Source organism: Pongo pygmaeus, chromosome 3, assembly GCF_028885625.2.
Source record: "Pongo pygmaeus isolate AG05252 chromosome 3, NHGRI_mPonPyg2-v2.0_pri, whole genome shotgun sequence".
Lineage (NCBI taxonomy): Eukaryota > Metazoa > Chordata > Mammalia > Primates > Hominidae > Pongo > Pongo pygmaeus.
Window position 1 is genome coordinate 165,600,084 of NC_072376.2, and position 22,156 is coordinate 165,622,239.

Below are 22,156 nucleotides of genomic sequence, written 5' to 3' on the forward strand. Positions count from 1 at the left end.
CTCCTATAGGGTATGATAATATTTTAATAAAATGTCTGAATAAATTTAAATTCACATTTACTAAAAGTTAAGTACATGCCATACAGCACTTTTAGATGTAAAGAAATGCACTCTGTGTCCTATTTTTTTTTTTTTTTTTTTTTTTTTTTTTTTTTTTTTTTTTTTTGAGGCAGAGTCTTGCTCCATTACCCAGGCTGGAGCGCAGTGGCATGATCTCAGCTCACTGCAACCTCCACCTCCTGGATTCAAGCGATTCTCGTGCCTCAGCTTCCAGAGTAGCTGGGATTACAGGCACGTGCCACCATACTCAGCTAATTTTTGTATTTTTAGTAGAGACAGGGTTTCACCATGTTGACCAGGCTGGTCTCGAACTCCATGCCTCAAGTGATCCATCTGCCTCAGCCTACCAAAGTGCTAGAATTGCAGGTGTGAGCCACTGCACCTGTCTGTGTCCCAATATTTAAATAAAAGGTTACCTATCAATGGAAAATAATTCTTTTAAAATGAATTGACTGTGCCGGGCATGGTGGTTCACGCCTGTAATCCCAGCACTATGGGAGGCTGAGGTGGGCAGATCAACTGAGGTCAGGAGTTCGAGACCAGCCTGACCAACATGGTGAAACCCCATCTCTACTAAAATACAAAAATTAGCTGGGCATAGTGGCAGCTGCCTGTAATCTCAGCCACTTGGGAGGCTGAGGTGGGAGAATCACTTGAAACCAGGAGGTGGAGGTTGCAGTGAGCCGAGATTGCACCATTGCACTCCAGCCTGGCAACAGAGCAAGACTCTGTCCAAAAAAAAAAAAAAAGAGAGAGAGAGAGAAAGTAAGAAAAGAAAGAAAGAAAGAAAGAGAAAGAAAGAAAGAAAGAAAATGAATTGACTGCTCAGATTTCAGTTTAAGGTCTCACTTTCTGCATAGAGCTGAGTCTGCTTCTGAGATTATCTGACAGAAATCCTCCTGGACTCTAAATAAAAATATGACACATATCTCATTGGTAAAGTAAAATTCTCAAGGGGCAGTTCCCTTAGGGACTAAGGAAACGATATCAATATTTAAATTTATTTATTACATGCATCTGTAGAGCTTTCCCTACTGTCAAACTGTAAGTAACTTTATTCTATTTGAACCTCAGAGTATATTGAAAAACTATCCTGGCTGGGCGTAGTGGCTCACACCTATAATCCCAACACTTTGGGAGGCCAAGGAGGGCAGGTCACCTGAGGTCAGGAGTTTGAGACCAGCCTGACCAACATGGTGAAACCCTGTCTTTACTAAAAATACAAAAATCAGCTGGGCGTGGTGGTGCATGCCTGTAATCCCAGCTACTTGGGAGGCTGAGGCAAGAGAATCACTTGAACCCAGGAAGCAGAGGTTGCAGTCAGCCACGATCGCGCCATTGCACTTCAGCCTAGGCAACAAGAGAGACACTCCATCTCAAAAAAAAAGAAAAAGAAAAAAGAAAAGGAAAATAAAAACCATCAGGATGAGAAAGGACTACTGACTTGATGACTATCTGAAAAACTTTTCCTTACCTGTCTAAGCAGTAGGCATGGTAAGGTAAGCTGAAGGTCTTTGTCCTAATATCGTATAATGTTGTCTACCTTTCAGAAGGGGCCAACTGAGGAAAATACCTTGTAAGTTGATGCTACAGAAAACTTATCAAATGAGATAATTTATAAGACAGTTATTCTAAGGTGAAAGGAACAATGCAAGAAGCCACACTCTGCAGTATAGGTTAGGCAATTACTTTATAGAATGATCAAACTGGACATTGCAGAGCCAATTCAGTAGTTCATCTATCTTCATAATCCCATGACAACGGAGTCCTTGGATTTTGGTTGAAACAATAAAAATGCTTGGTCACTGCTATGAATTGAATGTTTGCATTCCCCCTCAAATTCATATATTGAAGCCCTAATCCTCAATGTGACGGATTAGGGCTAAGAGGTGAGGCCTTTGAGAGGTCATTAGGTTTAGATGAGGTCATGAGAGTGGGGACCCTATGATGGGATTATTGCTCCTATGAGAAGATAAGAAAACCAGAGTTCTCTCCTGCCATGTGCGGATACGGAAAGGTGGCAACTGCAGGCCAGGAAGAGAGTTCTCAGCAAATACTGAATCTTCTAGCACCTTTGATCTTGAACTTCCCAGCCTCCAGAACTGCGAGAAATAAATGTCTGTTGTTTAAGTCTCGCAGTCTGTGGTATGTTGTTATGGCATCTGAGCTAAGACAGTAAGAATCTAATTGTGTTGACTGTACGAATAAATACTTCAGTCTCCCACATCAGGGAATTCATTTGATAATCCCTTTAGGAAACGCAACCCCAAACCATCAGAATCAATTACAAACTGCAGAGGAAACTCACTGGTGTTTCTCACATGTATATGCCAAAGGCAGGATTGAAAAAAAAACTACCGATTTTTGAAGAGAGGAGGGGCTTCAAGATGGCTGACTAGATGCATCTGGTACTCATCTCTTCACAAAAAATAACAAAAATAGTGAGTAGATAAGCTACATTTTGAATTGACCATTTAAGGGAGAACACTGGAATTCAGCAGAGTAGTAACAGACAACACTTCAAGCAAGGAAGGAGAGGGAAATAAGGCATCCTTCTTGGCTGAGACTGGCTGGGAGCCAGGAGAAGCTCTCCAATGTGGGGAAAGGGTAAGTGGTCCATATTTCCACTGCCGACTCCTGCAGCCTAGCCATGGGAGAGCCCCTCAACTCTCACAGGCCCTGAGACTAACACTGAGAGCTGCCTGTAGACTGTGCAATGGCATTGCTCCAGAGAGGGACTTTATGCAGAGTCCCACACACCCCTGAGCCCTAGTGGCTGCAGCACAGTGCCACTTTGAGGGCCCAGCCCCCACCAGACTGTATCTTGCCCTAGGGCCCAACAGCCCCTGCATCTCCACGTCTCTAGAGCCCCTGCCTGCAGCCACCACCGCTGCTGGCTGCTGCTGCCAGGGCCAAGGTAGCAGCCACTGGCAGCACCCCTCCCCCCCACCCCCGGCCAGCAGAGGGGCGCTCACACATGTTTATGTGCCTCAAGGACAAACTCCACTGTCCACAGCTATTGCTGCTGTAAACTGCTGCTGCTAGGGCCAAAGCATGAGCAAAGCATGCCCCTGCCCCAGCTGGCTGCCTATGGTTGCTCCCACTGAAAGCAATCTCATCCTCTGCAGTAGCGGGCAACAGTGTAGTCACTGCTGCCTTCACCAGAGCTTTCTGTCAGCAGCCTGGGGATTGCTTCACCCCTGCCTATTACAGCCAGATACTGCATGCCCCACCAGAGAGTCAAAGAACAGGTCTGCACAGGCCAGCTCTCTCCCAGTGCAGTACTTGAGTGTGCCATTTGGGGCCTGGTGATTGCCCAGCACAGTCCAGTCCATCACCACTGGCACCACAGCATTCCTCCCAGATGCCTGAGGTTGGGACTACCCACTCTGCTGCTGCCATCATAGTTGGCATCCACCCTCATGTAACAGCTACAGGCCTGGGGACTGGCCTGCCCAGTCCATTGCAACCACTGCCAACACCAGCACGGGTACTTGGGACCCAGAGTGTTGTCCTACCACTGATACTGCCAACACCCACGCCAATCTGCCTACCTGCCTGGCTAACCACGACCATTTCTAGCACCCAAGCAAGACACCTGGAAGCCCAAGAACCAGCCTGCCTGGACACACTAACACCAGTGCCAGTGTATGCTGCCTTGGGATCCAAGGACAGATATGCTCAACCCACCTCTGTCACCACTGGGGCCTGAAGACTGGCCCACCTGGTATCCTAGTCCCCAGCAATACTTCACCACAGCCTCCACTAACAACTACATCCTAAGCTTCTGGGGAATCCACAGATACTACCGGCACTGGTTCCAGCAGAATAAATCATACAGAGACTACACTAATTAATGTACCTACCCAGAATCAAAGCCAAAGCACTCTACCTAACCAACACCATAGAAACACCTTACTTTCATAGGGGAGAACTTTTTCCTCTCCTGTGAAAGTAAATTCAGAGGCCGGGCACAGTGACTCATGCCTGTAATCCCAGCATTTTGGGAGGCTGAGGCAGGCGGATCACCAGAGGTCAGGAGTTCAAGACCAGCCTGACCAACATGGAGAAACCTCATCTCTACCAAAAATACAAAATTAGCCAGGCGTGGTGGTGCATGCCTGTAATCCCATTTACTCGGGAGGCTGAGGCAGGAGAATCGTTTGAACCTGGCAGGTGGAAGTTGCGGTGAGCCGAGATCATGCCATTGCACTCCAGCCATGAGAGGATACAGAAAAACAATACCCAAAATTAGAAAACAATTCAGGGTATGAATGAGAGAAATTCACCAAAGAGATAGAGATAATAAAAAAGGACCAAACAAATTCTGGGCCTGAAGAATTCATAAAATAAAATAAAATACACTTGAAAGCTTCAACAATAGACTAAATCAAGCAGAAGGAAGAATCTCAGAATTTGAAGACAGGTCTTTTGAAATAATCTAGTCAGATAAAGATAAAGAAAAAAGAATGAGAAAAGCCTGTGTGACATACGAGATACCATAAAGCAAGAAGGCAAAGATAAAATGAGTGTTAGAAAACCTATTTAATGTAACAAGGCCAGATGCAGTGGCTCATGTCTGTAATCCCAACACTTTGGGAGGCCAAGGAGGGCAGATTGCTTGAGCTCATGAGTTCAAGGCCAGCCTGGGCAACATGGCAAAACCCCATCTCTACTAAAAATACAAAAATTAGCTGGGTGAGTTGGCATGCTCCTGAAAACCCAGCTACTCAGGAGGCTTAGGCAGAAGGACCGTCTGAGCCATGGAGGCAGAGGTTGCAGTGAGCTGAGATAGTGCCACTATACTTCAGCCTCAGCAACAGAGCCAGATCCTGCCTAAAAAGAAAAAGAAAAAGAAAAAGAAGACCTGTTTAATGAAACAATAGATGAAAACTTCCCAAGTTTAGCAAGAGATTTAGACGTCCAGATACAGGAAGCCCAGAATTCTCCAAATAAATACAATTCAACAAAGGACTTCTCCACAGCACATTATAGTCAAACTGTCAAACAACAAAGACAAAGAAAGAATCTAAAATCAGCAAGAGAAACGCATGTAGTCACCTATAAAGGAACCCCTGTCAGACTAACAGTTAATTTCTCAGCGGAAATCTTACAGGCCAGGAGAGAACGGGATGATATAGTCAAAGGGCTGAAAGAAAACAAAACAACGACAACAAAAACCCTGTCAATCAAGGATTCTATACCCAGCAAAGTTATCCTTCAAAAACAAAGTCTTTCCCAGACATGCAAAAGCTGAGGGAATTCATTACCACTAGATTGGCCCTAAAAGAAATGCTTAAGGGAGTCCACTGAAAAGCAAAAGAACAATATTTATCATCATGAAAACAATGTTAGAACACAAAACAAGCTTAACACATTTTTAAAAATTGAAATCATATCAAATATATTCTCAGACCACAATGGAATAAAACTACAAGTCAATAATAAGAACTTTGGAGACTGTGCAAATACATGGAAATTAAATAACATGCTCCTGAATGACCATTGAGTCAAGAAAGAAATTAAGGAGGAAATTTTTTAAAAAAGGCTTGAAACAAATAAAAATGGAAACACACCATGCTAAAACCTATGGGATACAGCAAAAGCAGTGCTAAGAGGGAAGTTTATAGTAACAAATACCTACATCAAAGAAGTAGAAAGATTTTAAACACAATCTAGTGATGCATCTCAAGGAACTAGAAAAGCAAGAGTAAATCAAACCCAAGATTAGTAGAAGGAAAGAAATAATAAAGATCAGAGCAGAACTAAATGAAATAGAGACTAAAAACAAACAAACAAAAAACAATCAACACTACAATGAGATATCATTTCATTGAATGGTTATTTTTGGGCACAGTGGCTCATGCCTATAATCTCAGCATTTTTGGAGGTCAAGACAGGAGGATCACCTGAAGTCAGGAGTTTGAGACCAGCCTGGCCAGCTAAAAATACAAAATTTTTAGCTTTACTAAAAATACAAAAACTAGCCGGGCATGGTGGCACATGTCTGTAGTTCCAGCTACTTGGGAGGCTGAGGCAGGAGGATCTCTTCAACCCAGAAGCTGGAGGTTGCAGTTAACTGAGATCACACCACTGCACTCCAGCCTGGGTGACAGAGCAAGATTCCATCTCAAAAGAAAAAAAAAAAGGTTATTGTTGAAAAGGCAAAAGCAGTAGATGCTGGCAAGAATGCAGAGATAAGGGAACTCTTATACACTGTTGGTGGGAATGTAAATTAGTACAGCCACTATGGAAAACAGTATGGCAATTTCTTAAAAAAACTAACAAGAGAACTACCATACAATCCTCAATCTCACTACTGGGTATTTATCCAAATGAAAATAAATCAATATATCAAAGGAATAATTGCACTCGCATGTTCATTGCAGCACTATTCACAATAGCCAAGATATGAAATCAACCGAAGTATCTATCAATGGATGAATGGATAAAGAAAATGTGGTATATATACACAATGGAATACTATTCAGTCATAAAAAACAATGAAATCATGTTTTATGCTGCAACATAGATGGAGCTGGAGGTCATTATTTTAAGTAAAATAAGATAGGCACAGAAAGACAAATATCTTATGTTCTTGCTCATATGTGGGAGCTAAAAAAGTTGATCTTACAAAGGTAGAGAGTAGAATTATAAATATCAGAGGCTGGGAAGGATGTGTGGGTAAGAGTAGGGGAAGAAGAGAGGTTGGTTAAAGGGTAGAAACATACAGTTAGATAGACAGTATAAATTATAATGTTCAATAGTAGAGTAGGATGACTGTAGTTAACAATAATATATTTTATATTTCAAAGTACCTAGAAGACAGGACTTGAAATGTCCTCAGCACATAGAAATGATAAATACTCAAAGTGATGGATACCCCAAATACACTGACTTAATCATTATAGATTCTATCCGTGTAACAAAAAATATCACATGTGCCCTATAAGTATGTAAAATATTATGTGTCAATAAAAATCTACCACTTATTGATCTCTGCCTTCTGAGTTAAGTGGCTTTGTCCTACGTTTACAGTAGTCCCCCATTATCCAAGTGGAACATGTTTCAAGGCCCTAGAAGATGCCTGAAATTATGGGTAGTACTGAACCCCACATACACTGTGTTTTTTCTAAACATACTTATGATGAAGTTTAATTTATAAATTAGGCACAGTAAGCAATGAATAACTAGTAATAAAACAGAACAATTACAACAATATACTATAATAAAATTATGTGCATGTGATCTGTCTCTCTCTCTCTCTCTCAAAATATCTTATTGTACTGTACTATTTTTGGCCACGGTTGATCATGGGTAACTGAAACCACAAAAAACAAAACCGTGGATGAGGGTACTACTGTATAAGTCTTTAAAATTGGGTAAGTCAATAATGTATTCACATATATGTTAAAGCCTTTGATATATCATGTATCACCCCAGACTAGTAAAGGACATTTGTCTTCCAGAAAACCTCCTCATTAAAATGATTCTGCTTGCAGAACTATTGCAGCCAGATCAAATAGCATCTTTCACTGGTAACTTCGGCCAGTGAAGACTGGTACATATGGGTATGATGAGGTTGGGTGTGGGGTGGGGAATGGGGTTGGTGGTTGGTGTGGTTGGTGGTAGTAATCCTTATACCTAGAGGTCAGTGAACCTTCCTTGAGTATCCAGACCCCGCCCACCCTTCACTTTACTTCTTTTGGTTACTTCTATGAATACTGTAGCTGCTGCTACTATTTCAGCATCTTTTTTTGAGAATTTACTAAGAACCAATCTCTATGCTCTGCCTTGTACCCAGATTATTGATTATCTCATTTCGTCCTCACCATTTTTTCAGATAGACATTAGGGCAAAGAGGTTACACAACTTGCCCAAGATCACAGAGCTCACATGGAGGAGTGATGATTTGAAACCAGGGGGCCGATGGCAGAACCAGAGCTTATAACCCCACACAGTGTTTTCCCTCCCTCAGGGAGGAATGCAATGCTTGCAGATCATAAAGTCTGGCCATAAAGTGGTGAATGAGAGGGAACCTCCTGCTCCCATTCCTCCACCTATACTAGGAGGTGGCTTTCTGGCAGAAGGCAGGATAGAGGAAAGGGTTCCCAGAAACCTCGGCTTTACTGGGGCTCATGCTAAGGCTGCTCAGCTCAGATGTGTTGCCAGCAAAGCTGCCCAGAAGGACAGGGTCTTTTCAGCGCCTCTCTGAGGAAGGTGAATGAAGTCCCTAGAAGAACACTTTGCACTCTTAGTCACCATTTGACCCATGGCCCCAGGAAAAGAGAAAATAGGAAAGGAAACAAGCTAACAAGAATAATGGGGACATCTAGACAATCGGGAATAAAAGAGAAATGGAAAGAAGCATAACAGATGGTCCTGGCCTATGTACATTTACTTTTCAGCATGAGACAACGCCGTTCACAGCATTGGAGGAATGGTGATGGAACGGTGGAGTTAAAGAGGCTGAAAGTTCTCTCTGCAATGTCCCCCTCCCACATGCCCTCACATATGTTTTCTGTATTAAGCATCATTTGCTCTCTCAGATTCTCTAGTGGCTAAATAAATGAGAATCAAGGGATTGTTCTCGATCTCTCTCTCCCCAACTCTATGATAGCTTCAAAATAATCAATAACAGTAACTGGGATGTATTGAATGCTTAGTATGTACTAGCTGCTAGGATAAACATGTGCTGTCTAATTCGATCTTCACAACTTTATTGCCCACATGTTACAGATGAAGAAACTGAATCTTGAATCTCTTGCCCTGGGGTGCAATCCTGTCATTTATATTGTTCATTTCTACTGGGTTTTGAAGGTGCATTTCCTCAAGCATAGGTGACAAATAACAGATGAGGGTCTGGTCATAGCTCTGCCACTTCGTACTTACAGAATTTGGACAAATTACTTTTCCCTTAATGACTTAATGCTCTAATCTGTACAACTAAGGAGTGATCCCCAAGGTCCCATCTATTTCCACGTCTCTGTTGATTCCAAAGTGTTCTACCTTGTTTTTAAGTAAAGTTTTTGAATAGGTAATCTGCACATGGTTCTTAGTTCAGAAAGGAAGTTTCACTACCACCCTTTCCCCAAGTTACTCAGTTTCCTTCCCCAGAAGTAACCACTGTTTCTGCTCCTTTGAGAGAAACTCTATGCATATACAAGTATTGTTTCCTGTTTTCTCTTTTTGACACAAATGGTAGCACAATTTATATACTTTCTGCCCCTTGCTTTTTTCACTTAAAATTTTATCTTGAAGATCATTCCACGACTGTATAGAGAGCTTTTTTCCCCATTGTTTGTATTATAATCTATTCCTATTGATAGAGATTTAGGTTCTGTTGTGTTTCCAACAATACTGCAATAAACCTCTCTGTTCATCCTTCAGTTTGCACACAGGCAAGCAAGTTCTACAGTGTATCTAAAAATGGGGAGAGCATGAGAGGGTGTTAGGTGCAGGGTAAGGGGGGACAGCATCAAACTACTCTTGGTGGTCTGATCTGAAAAATTCTCTAAGACAACCCTAGTACTCCAGTTTTCACATAATGAGAATTGGCAGAAACTAAGGGAAGAACCGGGTGTGCAGGGAGTCTGGGATGTCAAAGGGAGGAAAGTTGAAAACACTGGGGATCAGCTCCAAGAGTTTGTGCAAGGAGGAATCAAATGTCATCAAAAGGTGAGCTGGCAAACAACGATGAGCCATAGAATCAGATCTGCAGCCAGGAGTGGGTTGCCAAGGTGACAAGGGTAAGAGTTAGGAAGAAAACCAGAAGTGTACACCAACAAGGTGGAAACCAGAGGAGGTGCCAAAGGCCACAAAAGTATGGATGCAGAGGGCAGCTCGAGGGATTTTCCCCCGAAACATAACAGGTGTCCCTCCCATGGCCTATGGGTTAACAGCCACTCTTAATCCAGTGGACATGGGACCCCCTAAAACCGCTGTACAGCCTCACACACCCTCTGTAGGGCTACAGCCTTTTTAAAGAAACACTTACTAGGGCCCATAATCATCCATGGAGATTTCCTGCGGGCGGCATCCTGGGCTTCTTGGGTGAAAGTGATCTTTTACAACCTTGGGAGTCCAGCCACTGTGGAGGAAGGCAGAACTCTCTCATAGGAAATAAGTCTGGAGGTGAACCCTCCAGAACATGCAGGGGTACTTCCTGTGCTGCGCTCCAGGACTCCAAGGACAGAACCATAGCATCGTGGAAGGAAGACAGGATTTGAATTCAGAAGAGCTGGGCTTGAGACTGGCTGCTGCCCTCTGCACCCTTGGGGCCTGGGAAGAATTCCCTCCCTCTCTAATTCTCCATTTCCTAAAAGCCAAAAAAGTAAGCCTTCTGCTCTGTCTAGCCCATAGTGTTCATATGAAAGTAAATGAAATAAGAACTGTTAAAATGCTTTAGGAGCCACAAAGCACCACACATAGGCCAGGTATTTGTGTCTTTGTTATTTTCTTCATCCATCACCTGTTCTCTTTCCCCCATCTCTGTACTTGCCTGTTTCTCTGCTGTTCCCCAGAAGGTTAATCTGCCTGGTATAACTTCCTCATTTTACTGCTACTTTACTTCCTTATCTAAATTTGGGCATATTTCAGGGTAAAAGAGGTGGGGCTAGAGGTAAAACTAGCAAAGCTGCAGAAGACAGAAATAGGACACAGGGTTAGAGGGCAAAGACAGAGGCATTAACAAGCAAAAGAATAGAAGAGAAGAAATAAGGAACACAACAGGTTAGAAGCAGAAAGGTGTATAAAGGTCAGTCTTGCGTGGCTTCATGCCCTGCATGAGACCCAACTCCCAGATCACTGGGTGTGAGGGCCGAGGCTGGTAGCCTCATCAGCTGCAGATTTGGCAGAAGCCCCTCCTGTTAGGTGGCCAAGTCACAGTCAACTCAAGTGACCCCAACACAAACTCTCCCAGGAAGTCTCCCTCCGTTTCACCATTTCTCTTTCTCTCTGCTCAGATAATGTAGCATTTTAAAGAGATAATGGAAGTGGTCAGTCATGTGAATGATGAAACTAAGCTGCAATACTTCACTTTATTCTTAATCCAAAAATCTTGAGATCACTCGATAATAAACTGCAGTGTACAGAGTCACTTACACATACTTATAGACAATATTCACACAAACACATCTGGGACTCATCTTTCACACATCTGGTGAGGATGTATGGGGAAATCCTTGTAAATGGGAAGAAATGATTGAGGTAACGCCTGGCAGCCCCAACAGCTGGGCAGCACAGTGTCCCCATTATCCCTGCTCAGGGTATCATCACTAAGTGGAAATGACTCTGCTTCTCCAGGAAGCAAACTAGCTAACTTCTCTTTTTCTGAAAGTGAAACAAATGTGCAACCAACAAGTACATGCACTATTTACAATAGCAAAGACATGGAACCAACCCAAATGCCCATCAATGATAGACTGGATAAAGAAAATGTGGTACATATACACCGTGGAATACTATGCAACCATATAAAAGAATGAGATCAGGCCCTTTGCAGGGACATGGATGAAGCTGGAAGCCATCATTCTCAGCAAACTAACACAGGAACAGAAAACCAAACACCACATGTTCTCACTCATAAGTGGGAGGTGAACAATGAGAATACATGGACACAGGGAGGGGAACATCACACACTGGGGCCTGTCAGGGGGTGGGGTGCAAGCGGAGGGAGAGTATTAGGACAAATACCTAATGCATGCAGGGCTTAAAACCTATATGATGGGTTGATAGGTGCAGCAAACCGCCATGGCACACATATACCTAAGTAACAAACCTGCACACTGAAATTTAAAGTAAAATTTTTTTAAAGCTTAATTAATAAACACAAAAATATGTTAAAAACTGCAACCAAGCTCTAGCTTTTAAAGTTAGAAGAAGAAAGTATTATAAATTGACTGAAATACTGTCACATTAATAATACAATGTGAAATAAAGCAATGACAAGAGAATACTACTAAACTCAGGATGTCATGAAGTATGTGGGACCACAGTCAGATGCCCCATTCTTTCATTTGTCAATTATGTGAACTCCATGCGCAAATTATTTAAACAATTTTATAGTTAAGACGGTGAAATGAAAGAAAACATGTCAGATGTCAAGTCTTCAAACTCTTCCCTGCTTTGTGGAGTAACTGACATGTTTGAATTTCAGGATGATCAAGAAATCAAACCCAAAAGCCTGACTCCTTTTCATTCTTCTCTGTACCTCAGTATACAATGAAGAGCCTGATTAGCATTAGAAGGAAGAGAAAAACAAACCAAGAAGTCTTCCAGTGGTTCTCAGCCTAGTCTGCACATAGAATCACTGAGACCATACCCCAAACCCATTACATCAAAATACCTGAGGGTACAGCTTCTAGGGAGGCTGAAGCGGGAGGATCACTTGAGTCTAGTCCAAGGTTGAATGAGCTATGATCACACCAGTGCACTCTAGCCTGGGTAACAGAGCAAGACCCTGTTCTAAATATCAATCAATCAAAATATTTAGGGGTAGAACCCAGGTCTCAATAATTTTTACAGTTCTCCTTGTGGCTCCAGGACGCAGCGGAAGTTGAGACTCACTTCTCTAGACTCTGCCCACTTCTGGCCTCCCCTGAGCCACACCAGATCATTCCCTGTCTTGTTCTCTATGCTCCTTGGTGAATTTGAGAAAAATCAGAGGTCAAGGAGCTGGATGCCAAAGGCTTGCCTAGCAGCTGCCAACTGTATCACCAGAACACAATAGCTTAAAAATCATCACTGAAGTCTCAAGAACCTGGAAGAGTCTAGCTAGGATATGAGAGTGGACTGTAACCATCACACTTTCCTGAATAAGTCTGAATTAGAGAGATGCATGCCAGGGTTTAAACCCTGCATATCCAGAAAATGTTATGGCTAATAGAACAGCTATCAGCAATAGCTTTGATTGGTGCTTTAAGCCAGTGGTCCTCAAACCTTAGTGTGTATTGGAAACACCTACAGCCCTTCTAAAAACACAGATTGCTGGGCGTAGTCTTATAGTTTCTGATGTAATAGGTCTGGGAGGAGGCCCAAGAATTTGCTTTTTTTTTTTTTTGAGACAGGGTGTCGCTCGGCTGCCCAGCCTGGAGTGCAGTGGTATGAACATGGCTCACTGCAGCCTTGTACTCCTGGGCTCAAGCAAACCTCCCACCTCAGCCCACCAAGTAGGTGGGACTATAGACGTGCACCACGACACCTGACTAATTTTTGCATTTTCTGTAGAAACAGGGAGTCTCACTTTGTTACCCAGGCTGGTCTTAAACTACTGGGCTCAAGCAATCCTCCTGCCTCAGCCTCCCAAAGTGCCAGGATTACAGGCATGAGCCACCAAGTCCTACCAGAATTTGCATTTTGAACAAGTAATCGGGTTGTGCTGACGCCGCTGGTCTGCAGGGCATACTGGTTGAAGTTGCTCAAACAATCTCATTTAGTTGTGGCCAATTATCAGTCACACCTGTTGTTGTTCTCCACATTTACTGTGCATCAGCATCACCTGGGAAGTTTTTAAGCCCTAACCAAATTAGTTATTTGAGAATATCTGAGGGTGTGGCCTGGGTAACAGTATTTCTTAAAAGCTCCCCAAATAACTCTAGTAAGTATGTATGTTAGGTTGAGAATGACTGAGTTAAATAATAACTGAGTGGACTTTATTTCAATTTGTCATTGTTCATGAAGACAATCCTCATTAGTTTTAAATGTGATTAGAGAACCCTCCACAGAAGCCTTTGGGAACAGAATTAAATTTTGTAGAGACGAGGAGTCTCACTTTGTTACCCAGGTTGGTCTCAAACTACTGGGCTCAAGCTATCCTCCTGCTTCAGCCTCCCAAAGTGCCAGGATTACAGGCATAAGCCACCAAGTCCTACCAGAATTTGCATTTTGGAGTATGCACCATTAAACAGTTTAACTCTTCAGTTGATCTCTTTTTAAAAATCAATTGTTCAGCATGTATGGAACCTGATTGTGATGTGGTCAGGGACAGAATGGGACTAAAATGAGAATAACCATGCCAGACTCTTCAGGACACAGCCTGGCTGTGGGAGGTTGTGTTTGCATAGAGACACACTAACTCCAAGTGGATGGATGACACCACTGGGACACTGTTGCTCATGGACCACAGACAGTGGCACTGGGACCCCAATGCTCATGGACTATAGATGGTGGTGATGGGACACCATTGCTCATGGCCTGCAGACAGTGCTATGAGGACACTGATGTTCATGGACTACAGATGCTGCTCTGAAGTGCTCTGCACTTTTCTCTAGTTCACTTCATTTCCAAACGGTACTAACTTATTATTTATTATCTGGTATTACTTCATTTGTGTGCTTGTCTACCATCTGTCTCCTTCACTGTTTTGTATGTATCCCCAGCACCTGCAAACCCATCTGCTGTGTATTGAAGGAATGACTGAAGGAAATGTCCAATAGGCCTGGTGGGTCTGTGGTGAAATTGCCAGTCAGGCTCTCACCTTTTTCTCCAGAGTCTGATCTCCTCCTTCCCCTAACAACTTCCTTTCAGTCATACATACGCAGTGTATCTCTAGTCACAAAGAAAGAGAAATCTAAAGTGGTTTTCCCTCAAAAAGCTAAATTTTTCAAACATACTAGGGAATGGAGGAATTGCTTAATAACAACTTATGCATCCTAAATGATGAGATTTCATGTTTATAGTTTTTTTTTTTTTTGGCAGGAGCAATGAGGGTGGTTCATGCATTTGCCCCCATGTAAAGTTCAGGTGACTTGATTCTCTCTGGGAGCAGGACTCGAGAAGAGGAGGGATTGCTGTTTTCTTATAAGCTCAGTTGTTCTACATATTTGCTAATTTTATTAAGTGAAAGCCTTCACCTAATATGTTTTTTCTGACTAATTTACTTGAAGAAGTTATGGACAGAGTAAATAGGTGGTTGAACAGATATAAGGCAGAAGCATCGAAGGTTAATGGCAGCTTGTAAGTATAGAAAGGTATTTGAGATCATCAAGCAATGCCTGTGTTTTGTACACTTTTTCTCTTCAACCACCAGATAACTAGAGGTGATGATGCCTTGCATCAAAAGAACATAAAGAAAGGATTCTTTTTTCTAGTTTTGAGGAGGTTGTCTGGTAAAACACTTTCAGCCAGTAGTCTGCTCTGGGAAATTACTTGTGAGAGTTTGTTGTATTTTTACCTCCTTGAATTGAGAAGCACACCTGCAACTGTAATTTACTATCAGATTAAAACATGTTTTACAATGGGGAGACCCACAATGTTCCAATGTCTTTTTCATTTTAAACTTTTATTTTGATGTCTTTTTAAGAGGAAGCTTGCTTACATTTAATCAGATTTGCTCAGGCCCCAAGGCTGTTTCTGGTTTGAAGTCACTCACTTGGGGAAGCTGCATTTTTGACAACCTGATTACCTTTTTATACACTGGAATCCTATGGTAGCCTGTAGCACCTGGCAGTTTTAAAGAATGTGTATTTTTAGGAGACAGAATATAAATATATTTTAAAACCTTAAAAAAGTTTTTCGTACCATCAATGAGATAAGCAACATGAAAGTGCTTTGAAATGAAAAAAAAAAAAGGATTATTAAATGACCGTTATTGCCAAACTGAATACTTTCCTAATTTTATTATATTTCTACTTATTTTATTATATTTCTTCTTTTCAAGGGCCAATTTCAAAATTACAATTGAAAAGAGTAACATGAAAACAGATACTTCCAGCCATGCCCTTGCCTCAAGACATCTGCCGTCTCCCTGGCCTCTGAGGCAGGATGGGAAGACACCGCCACCCCATTCCATAGGTGAGGAGCTCTTTCATGGGGTACATAGGCATCCCACTCCTTGCTCAGCTCAGCACAAGCTCAGCATTGCCAGAGAGAAAAACTGGAAGACAGAGACAAACAAAACAACAACTGGTAGGTGTGTGCTCGTGATAAAGAACAGGAAACCAGGGAACGCTGTGGGCTGCCACCCCAGAGGCTTGGTCGTCACCAAGAGTGAAGGAGGAACAACAGGGAGAGGATGTGCACCAGAGTACCCATCGCCAGCCTAAGCAGGAGCACAGGAGCAACAGCGTTTGATGCTTTCCTACAAGAGGCTGAAGAAGCAAACAAGTTGCTGAGGTTTTGAAGAATCGTGGGTCGCATTTCCCTGGATCAGCTAAGCCCCGAACAGATCCCTAAAGCAACTGGGCTTCTGGTCCTGTTTTACCTTCAAAGAGAATCAATCCTGCCTTTCCATCCTGAACAGTCTCCTAGGCTCAAGCACTCTGAATTTTCCTATCATGGCTGGAGCTATCGATGTGGTGCTAGTCTCACTCTCTTTGTCAACCTCTCTTGTGCATTTATTAATACAAACTTATTGTTTTTTCCTAACTTAGTTTTTAATGTGATTACATTCATAGATTTTTTAAAAGTTGATCTGCTCTTGAATTCCTGGTTTTATTCTATGTAATTATCAGTATTTTTTTTTTCAGAAATGGTCTCTTTTTATTTGAATGGCTGATCTAGGACTCAGCCTAAACATTATTCTAATATGTAGCTGTACATAACCAACATGTCTATGATGTTAGTGATGAACCAGAACCAACACAGAGATGGTCTTTGCCTGATAAAAGATAATCACAATCCGAAATAAAATTACTAGGTAAACTACAGGATGCCTAGTTAAATTTGGGTATCAGATAAACAATGAAACAATTTTAGTATTAGTATGTCCCATGTAATATTTGTACTAAATACTTATACTAAATTGTGAAGGACATCCTTATACTAAAGAAAAGCATTGCTTATCTGAAATTCACATTTAACTGGTTGTCCTATATTTTTATTTGCTAAATTTGGCAATCTTAATCATAAACAAATAAGCAAACAAGTCTTAGAAAAGAATAAGTCAATTTTTAAATGAATGAATTTAGTGTTGTCACAGGGAATAATAACAACATGTCAGCAAACCTTGGCAACCATTGAAATCCCGTTTCTGAAAATTACGGTGTAGTGTGAAGTAGAAAATAACAATGATGGTTTTAACTCATATGAAACAGAAAAAATTCAAAAACAAACTAGATTTATTGGTTTTAAGGAAAAGAAGCCAGAACAATGACCAGAATACTGTTCTGTTAGGTAATTCTTCTTTTAACCACCTTCTTTAATTACTCAGGAAATATTTCTGTGTTTTCCTCAACAACTGAAGTAGATTTTCCCATGAGTTTTATATTACAAAAAGTTTAGTTAAAGTTATCAAATCAGCTCTTACTGGCTTAAAGTTAAGTATCTATGGAACTTGTATTTCCTTTGTTTTCCTTTCAAATGTCTCCCCAAAATGCTTGTAACTGTGTGTCCTTTCTGTAAATAATTTTGCCACTTAATGTGTATTTTCCTGGGTCTGAACTTGTGTTCATATTTTCAGAAGGTGGGTAAAAACGTTTTCTCTGCAGCTACATAGTATTTTCTCCAGGAAGGCTGGCGGGGGTGGAGTGCAATAGTTGCTTTGGTTTGAAGGGGCAGAAGTGAACTGTTCATACATTAAAAGATTTGGGAGGCCGGGTGCGGTGGCTCACGCCTGTAATCTGTAATCCCAGCACTTTGGGAGGCCAAAGTAGGTGGATTACTTGAGGTCAGGAGTTTAAGACCGGCCTGGTCAACATGGTAAAACACCATCTCTACTGAAAATACAAAAAAATTAGCTGGGCTTGGTGGCAGGTGCCTGTAATCCCAGCTACTCGGGAGGCTGAGGCAGGAGAATCGCTTGAACCTGGGAGCCAGAGGTTGCAGGAGCAGAGATCTCACCACTACACTCCAGCCTGGGCAACAAGTGAGACTCCATCTCAAAAAAATAAAAATAAAATAAAATAACCAACTAACTAAATAAAAGATTTGAGATAGTTAGCTAATATTCTGGAATAAAATTATAAAGCTGGGTTAACTAAAAATAACATTTATCCAAGTATTGCTATATTTTGATTTTATTATTTAAATGATTATAATCTCCTCATAAATACAAGTAAATCTCGGGGCATTTGATAAATTTCATGTTGTTTATGCATTCATTTAGTTAGCCACTACACTTTCGTTGTGTGCCTATTAACGTGCAAGTCGCCATTCTAAGCTTTGGCAAGTGAAGGTGAATGAGACCAGCTTCTGCCTCCCAGGGAAGTGGCTGTTAAGTAGGGACGATGGCATGCAAATCAGTAATTATAATACAGATTAATAAAAGCCATCATGTGTTTGCATACAAAGTCTCATGAGCACATGGGAAAGGAAGACCTTCATTGCGTTTGGGGCTAAGGGGTACTCAGGTATTTGATGCAGGGGAGTGGACCAGTCAGTTGAAACTTGGGAGTTCTTCAAGCAAAGAGGGAAGAGAAAGGCATTACAGTTGAGGGCACAGCATACAGAAAGACTCAGTGGCCCGACAGAGCTTGGCACACTCAAGTGGCTGTATTATAGGGCTCACAGTGGGAAGCAGGAAGTAACAAATGTAAAGCAGGAAAGGAACTCAAGACCAGCTCATCATTAGCTTGTAATGATGCCAAGGGGATTGGACTCTATCTCAAGGAGATGAAGAACCACTGAGGCATGAGTACAGGAGGAAATGATTCGATTTTTATTGCAGAACCATCACTCTGGAGGTTATGTGAAAATGGGTTGCAGATGAGAGTAGAGGCAAGAAGACTGGTTAAGAAGTTATCAAAATAGCCTAGGTGAGAGCCCACAGGAGTCTGAACTGGCAGGGAGCAAAGAATGAGTATTGTTTTGGAACTGAGTTTAAGGCCCCTGTGACATGTCCAGGGAAACCTGGTGATGAAAATACCAGGTTGGGCAGATAGGTCTGGCTGGAGGTGGTTATTTGGGAATCCTCAACCCAGGAGTGAGATGAAAGTGGGTGTGGCTGGGCTCAATGTCTCACGCCTATAATCCCAGCACTTTGGGACGCCTAAGTGGGAGGATGGCTTGAGCCCAAAAATTCAAGACCAGCTGAGCAACATAGAGAGACCCTATCTGTACAAAAAAAAAAAAAAAGCAAAAATTAGCCAGGCGTAGTGGCATGTGCCTGTAGTCCCAGCTACTCAGGAGGCTGAGGTGGGAGGATTGCTTGAACCCAGAGGCTTGAATCCAAGATCGTGCCACTGTACTATACAGCCTGGGTGACAAAGTGAAACCCTTAAAAAAAAAAAAAAGGGTTGTCATGACTCAGGACTGGTGTAAGGAGTGAGAAAAGAAAAAGAACACTGACATGAAATGAGCAGGTGGTAGAGAAAGATTCATAACCAAACACTGGAAAGAAGCAATCAGAGTCACAGGAGGGGACCCAGAAGAAAAGAGCATCGAGGAGGGGACCCAGAAGAAAAGAGCATCGAGGAGGGGACCCAGAAGAAAAGAGCATCGTGAAGATCAAGGATAAGAGAGCTGCAATTACTGATTAATTAGAACAAGTGCTATGGAGAAAAACATAAAATAAGCACAGAAATGGGTCTTTTGGGTTTAGCTTTTAGGAGGCACTGATGATGGAGTCAGAGCGATCTGAAATCTGTACCTGACACAGTAGCCACATGGCAGAGGATTGAGAAATGAATGGAATGTGAGAAAATGAGAGCGTATTGACCATCTTCAAAGATACTGGGAGATGTGGAAAAGAAAGATGGAGGAGAGCAAGAAGAACTCACAGGCTCTCTCATTATTTTCCATTATGAAAGTACACCTACTGAAAAGAATAGAGAATGATTTAACAAGTAACAAGGCACTCATCCCCTAATTATCTTAAATTTTTCCATATTGACAAGAGCAGAGGTTGGCAAACTTTCTCTTAAAAGGCTAGAGAGTAAACATTTTAGATTTTGCAGGCCAAGAGGCAAATACCAGCTATTATGAAAGCACTTATTTATATAAACATTAAAGATATAACCATTTACAAATGTAAAAATCAATCTTAGCTTGGAAATAAAGGAAGCTGGCTGGGTTTGGCCCATGGGTCTTAGTTTGCTGAGCCCTGGACTACCATCTTTTCGCTGACAGAAACAATATTTTGGATATAATTGAAGCCCTCATTATACCCCTCCCTGATCTCATTTCTCTTCCTCACTCGTCAAAGGTAATTATTGTCTTAAAGTTACTGTGTATCATTCCCACTTTTCAAACATGTCTATGTCCCTAAGCAATATATAGCATAATTTTGGATGTTTAAAAATGTTTAAATAAGTATAATTATTCTATGCATAGTAATCTTTTTTTCTTTTTTTTTCCCACCCCGCCTCTGCATAATAATTTTATTTACTTCTTTATTTGTTTTGAGACAGAATCTCACTCTGTTACCCAGGCTGGAGTGAAGTGACACAATCTCAGCTCACTGCAACTATTGCCTCCCAGGTTCAAGCAATTCTCCTGCCTTAGCCTCCCGAGTAGCTGGGACTACAGGCATGCGCCACCATGCCCAGCTAATTTTTGTATTTTTAGTAGAGATGGAATTTCACCACATTGGTCAAGCTAGTCTCGAACTCCTGACCTCGAGTGATCCGCCTGCCTCTGCCTCCCAAAGTGCTGGGATTACAGTCCTGAGCCACCATGCCTGGTGGCATAATAATCTTTAACTGACTTTTTCGTCAACATGACTTTTGATACATTTGGCTTGATACATTTGATACATGTATCAACATGACTTTTGAGACTGATTCACCTTGATACATTTGGCTGGAATTCATTAATTTTACTTGTTATGTTGTACTCATTCCGTGACTATACTAAATTTTATTTTTCCTTTTGTTGATAGATATTTAGGTTGCTTTCATTTTGTTTTGTTTTGTTTTTCATTTTTACAAACAATGCTGTCATCAACAACCTTAGCCATATCTTTTGACTGCACATTTGTGAGTGAGCTAGGAGTCAATTCTTGGGATTGTGGAGCATGAACATCTTCTGCTTATGTAATATTTCCAAATTATTCTCCAGAATGGTTGTATAGAAAAATTTCCTCTTTCATATAATCTGATAAATGCAGTAACCTGAAAATTCTCCCAATGTGCAACACCTAGAAATGTTGAATAAAACATAACAGGCAATCTTTTAAATGCATAAAGAAATCTCAAGAAAGCAAGAAAATGCCTAAGGCTTAGAAGAGATATGTATTTTTAAATGCTTAGAGAAAGTTGAAATTTGGAGTTATATCTACCAATGGGGATTTCCTCAACAAAGGTGTGGGCCCAGGGAGATAACAGGCTATATAATGTTTTCAGGGAGCTCCTGTCCATTCACTGGGTCAACAGTTAAAGCTAAAACTTCAGACCATGGTATAAGAAAAAAAAGTCACTGAAATGACTTTGGCAAAGTTCAGAGTCAGGTCAGCTACCCCAGGCTGATCTTGCCATCATCCTGACACCTGAGGAACCTGGGCCCTCCTCTGATTTTCAATTTGGATTGCTCTATTCCTTTCTTCTTTCTTGAGGGCAACCAGTTCAGTCTCCTTGGTTACCTACTTCTGGCGCCTGGCTTGGCTCCACTGCCGGCTCTGGTCTGCCAGCTTACCCCCTCATGGAGGCTTTGTTGCTTCCTCCTGCAGCTCTTGGAAGCTGACCTCTGATGCCTGCCACTTCCCATTCAAGGCTGGGCATTGAGTCTGAGGTCCAATCAAGGGCTCCCTTAAGCACACCCCTGTATCAGTTTCTTGCAAATCCTAGTTTGTGATGACAAGGCTGGGGTTATATTAGAAAAGAATTGGGGCTTAGAGCACTTTATAGTAGCTTGGTGACGGGATCAGATAATTTGGGGTTCTATTAAGTAGGGTAAGCCATCCTCGGTGTACCAGGTTCTGCTCTCAGGGCCCCCAGGATTTCCATCAAGAATGGGAGGCAAGGCCAGGCGCGGTGGCTCATACCTGTAATCCCAGCACTTTGGGTGGCCGAGGTGAGTGGATCACCTGAAGTCAGGAGTTCAAGACCAGCCTGGCCAACATAATGAAACCCTGTCTGTACTAAAAATACAAAAATCAGCCAGGTGTGGTGGCATGCACCTGTAATCCCAGCTACTGGGGAGGCTGAGGCAGGAGACTCGGCTTGAACCCAGGAAGTGGAGGTTGCAGTGAGCCGAGATCACACCACTGCACTCCAGCCTGGGC

General features: G+C 42.0%; 1 protein-coding gene across 1 annotated transcript in view; it reads right to left on the reverse strand.

Moving 5' to 3' along the window:
• The window catches only part of TMEM154 (transmembrane protein 154), a 54,199-nt gene that overhangs the window by 27,107 nt on the left and 4,936 nt on the right, over positions 1–22,156 (reverse strand). The window lies entirely within an intron of this gene.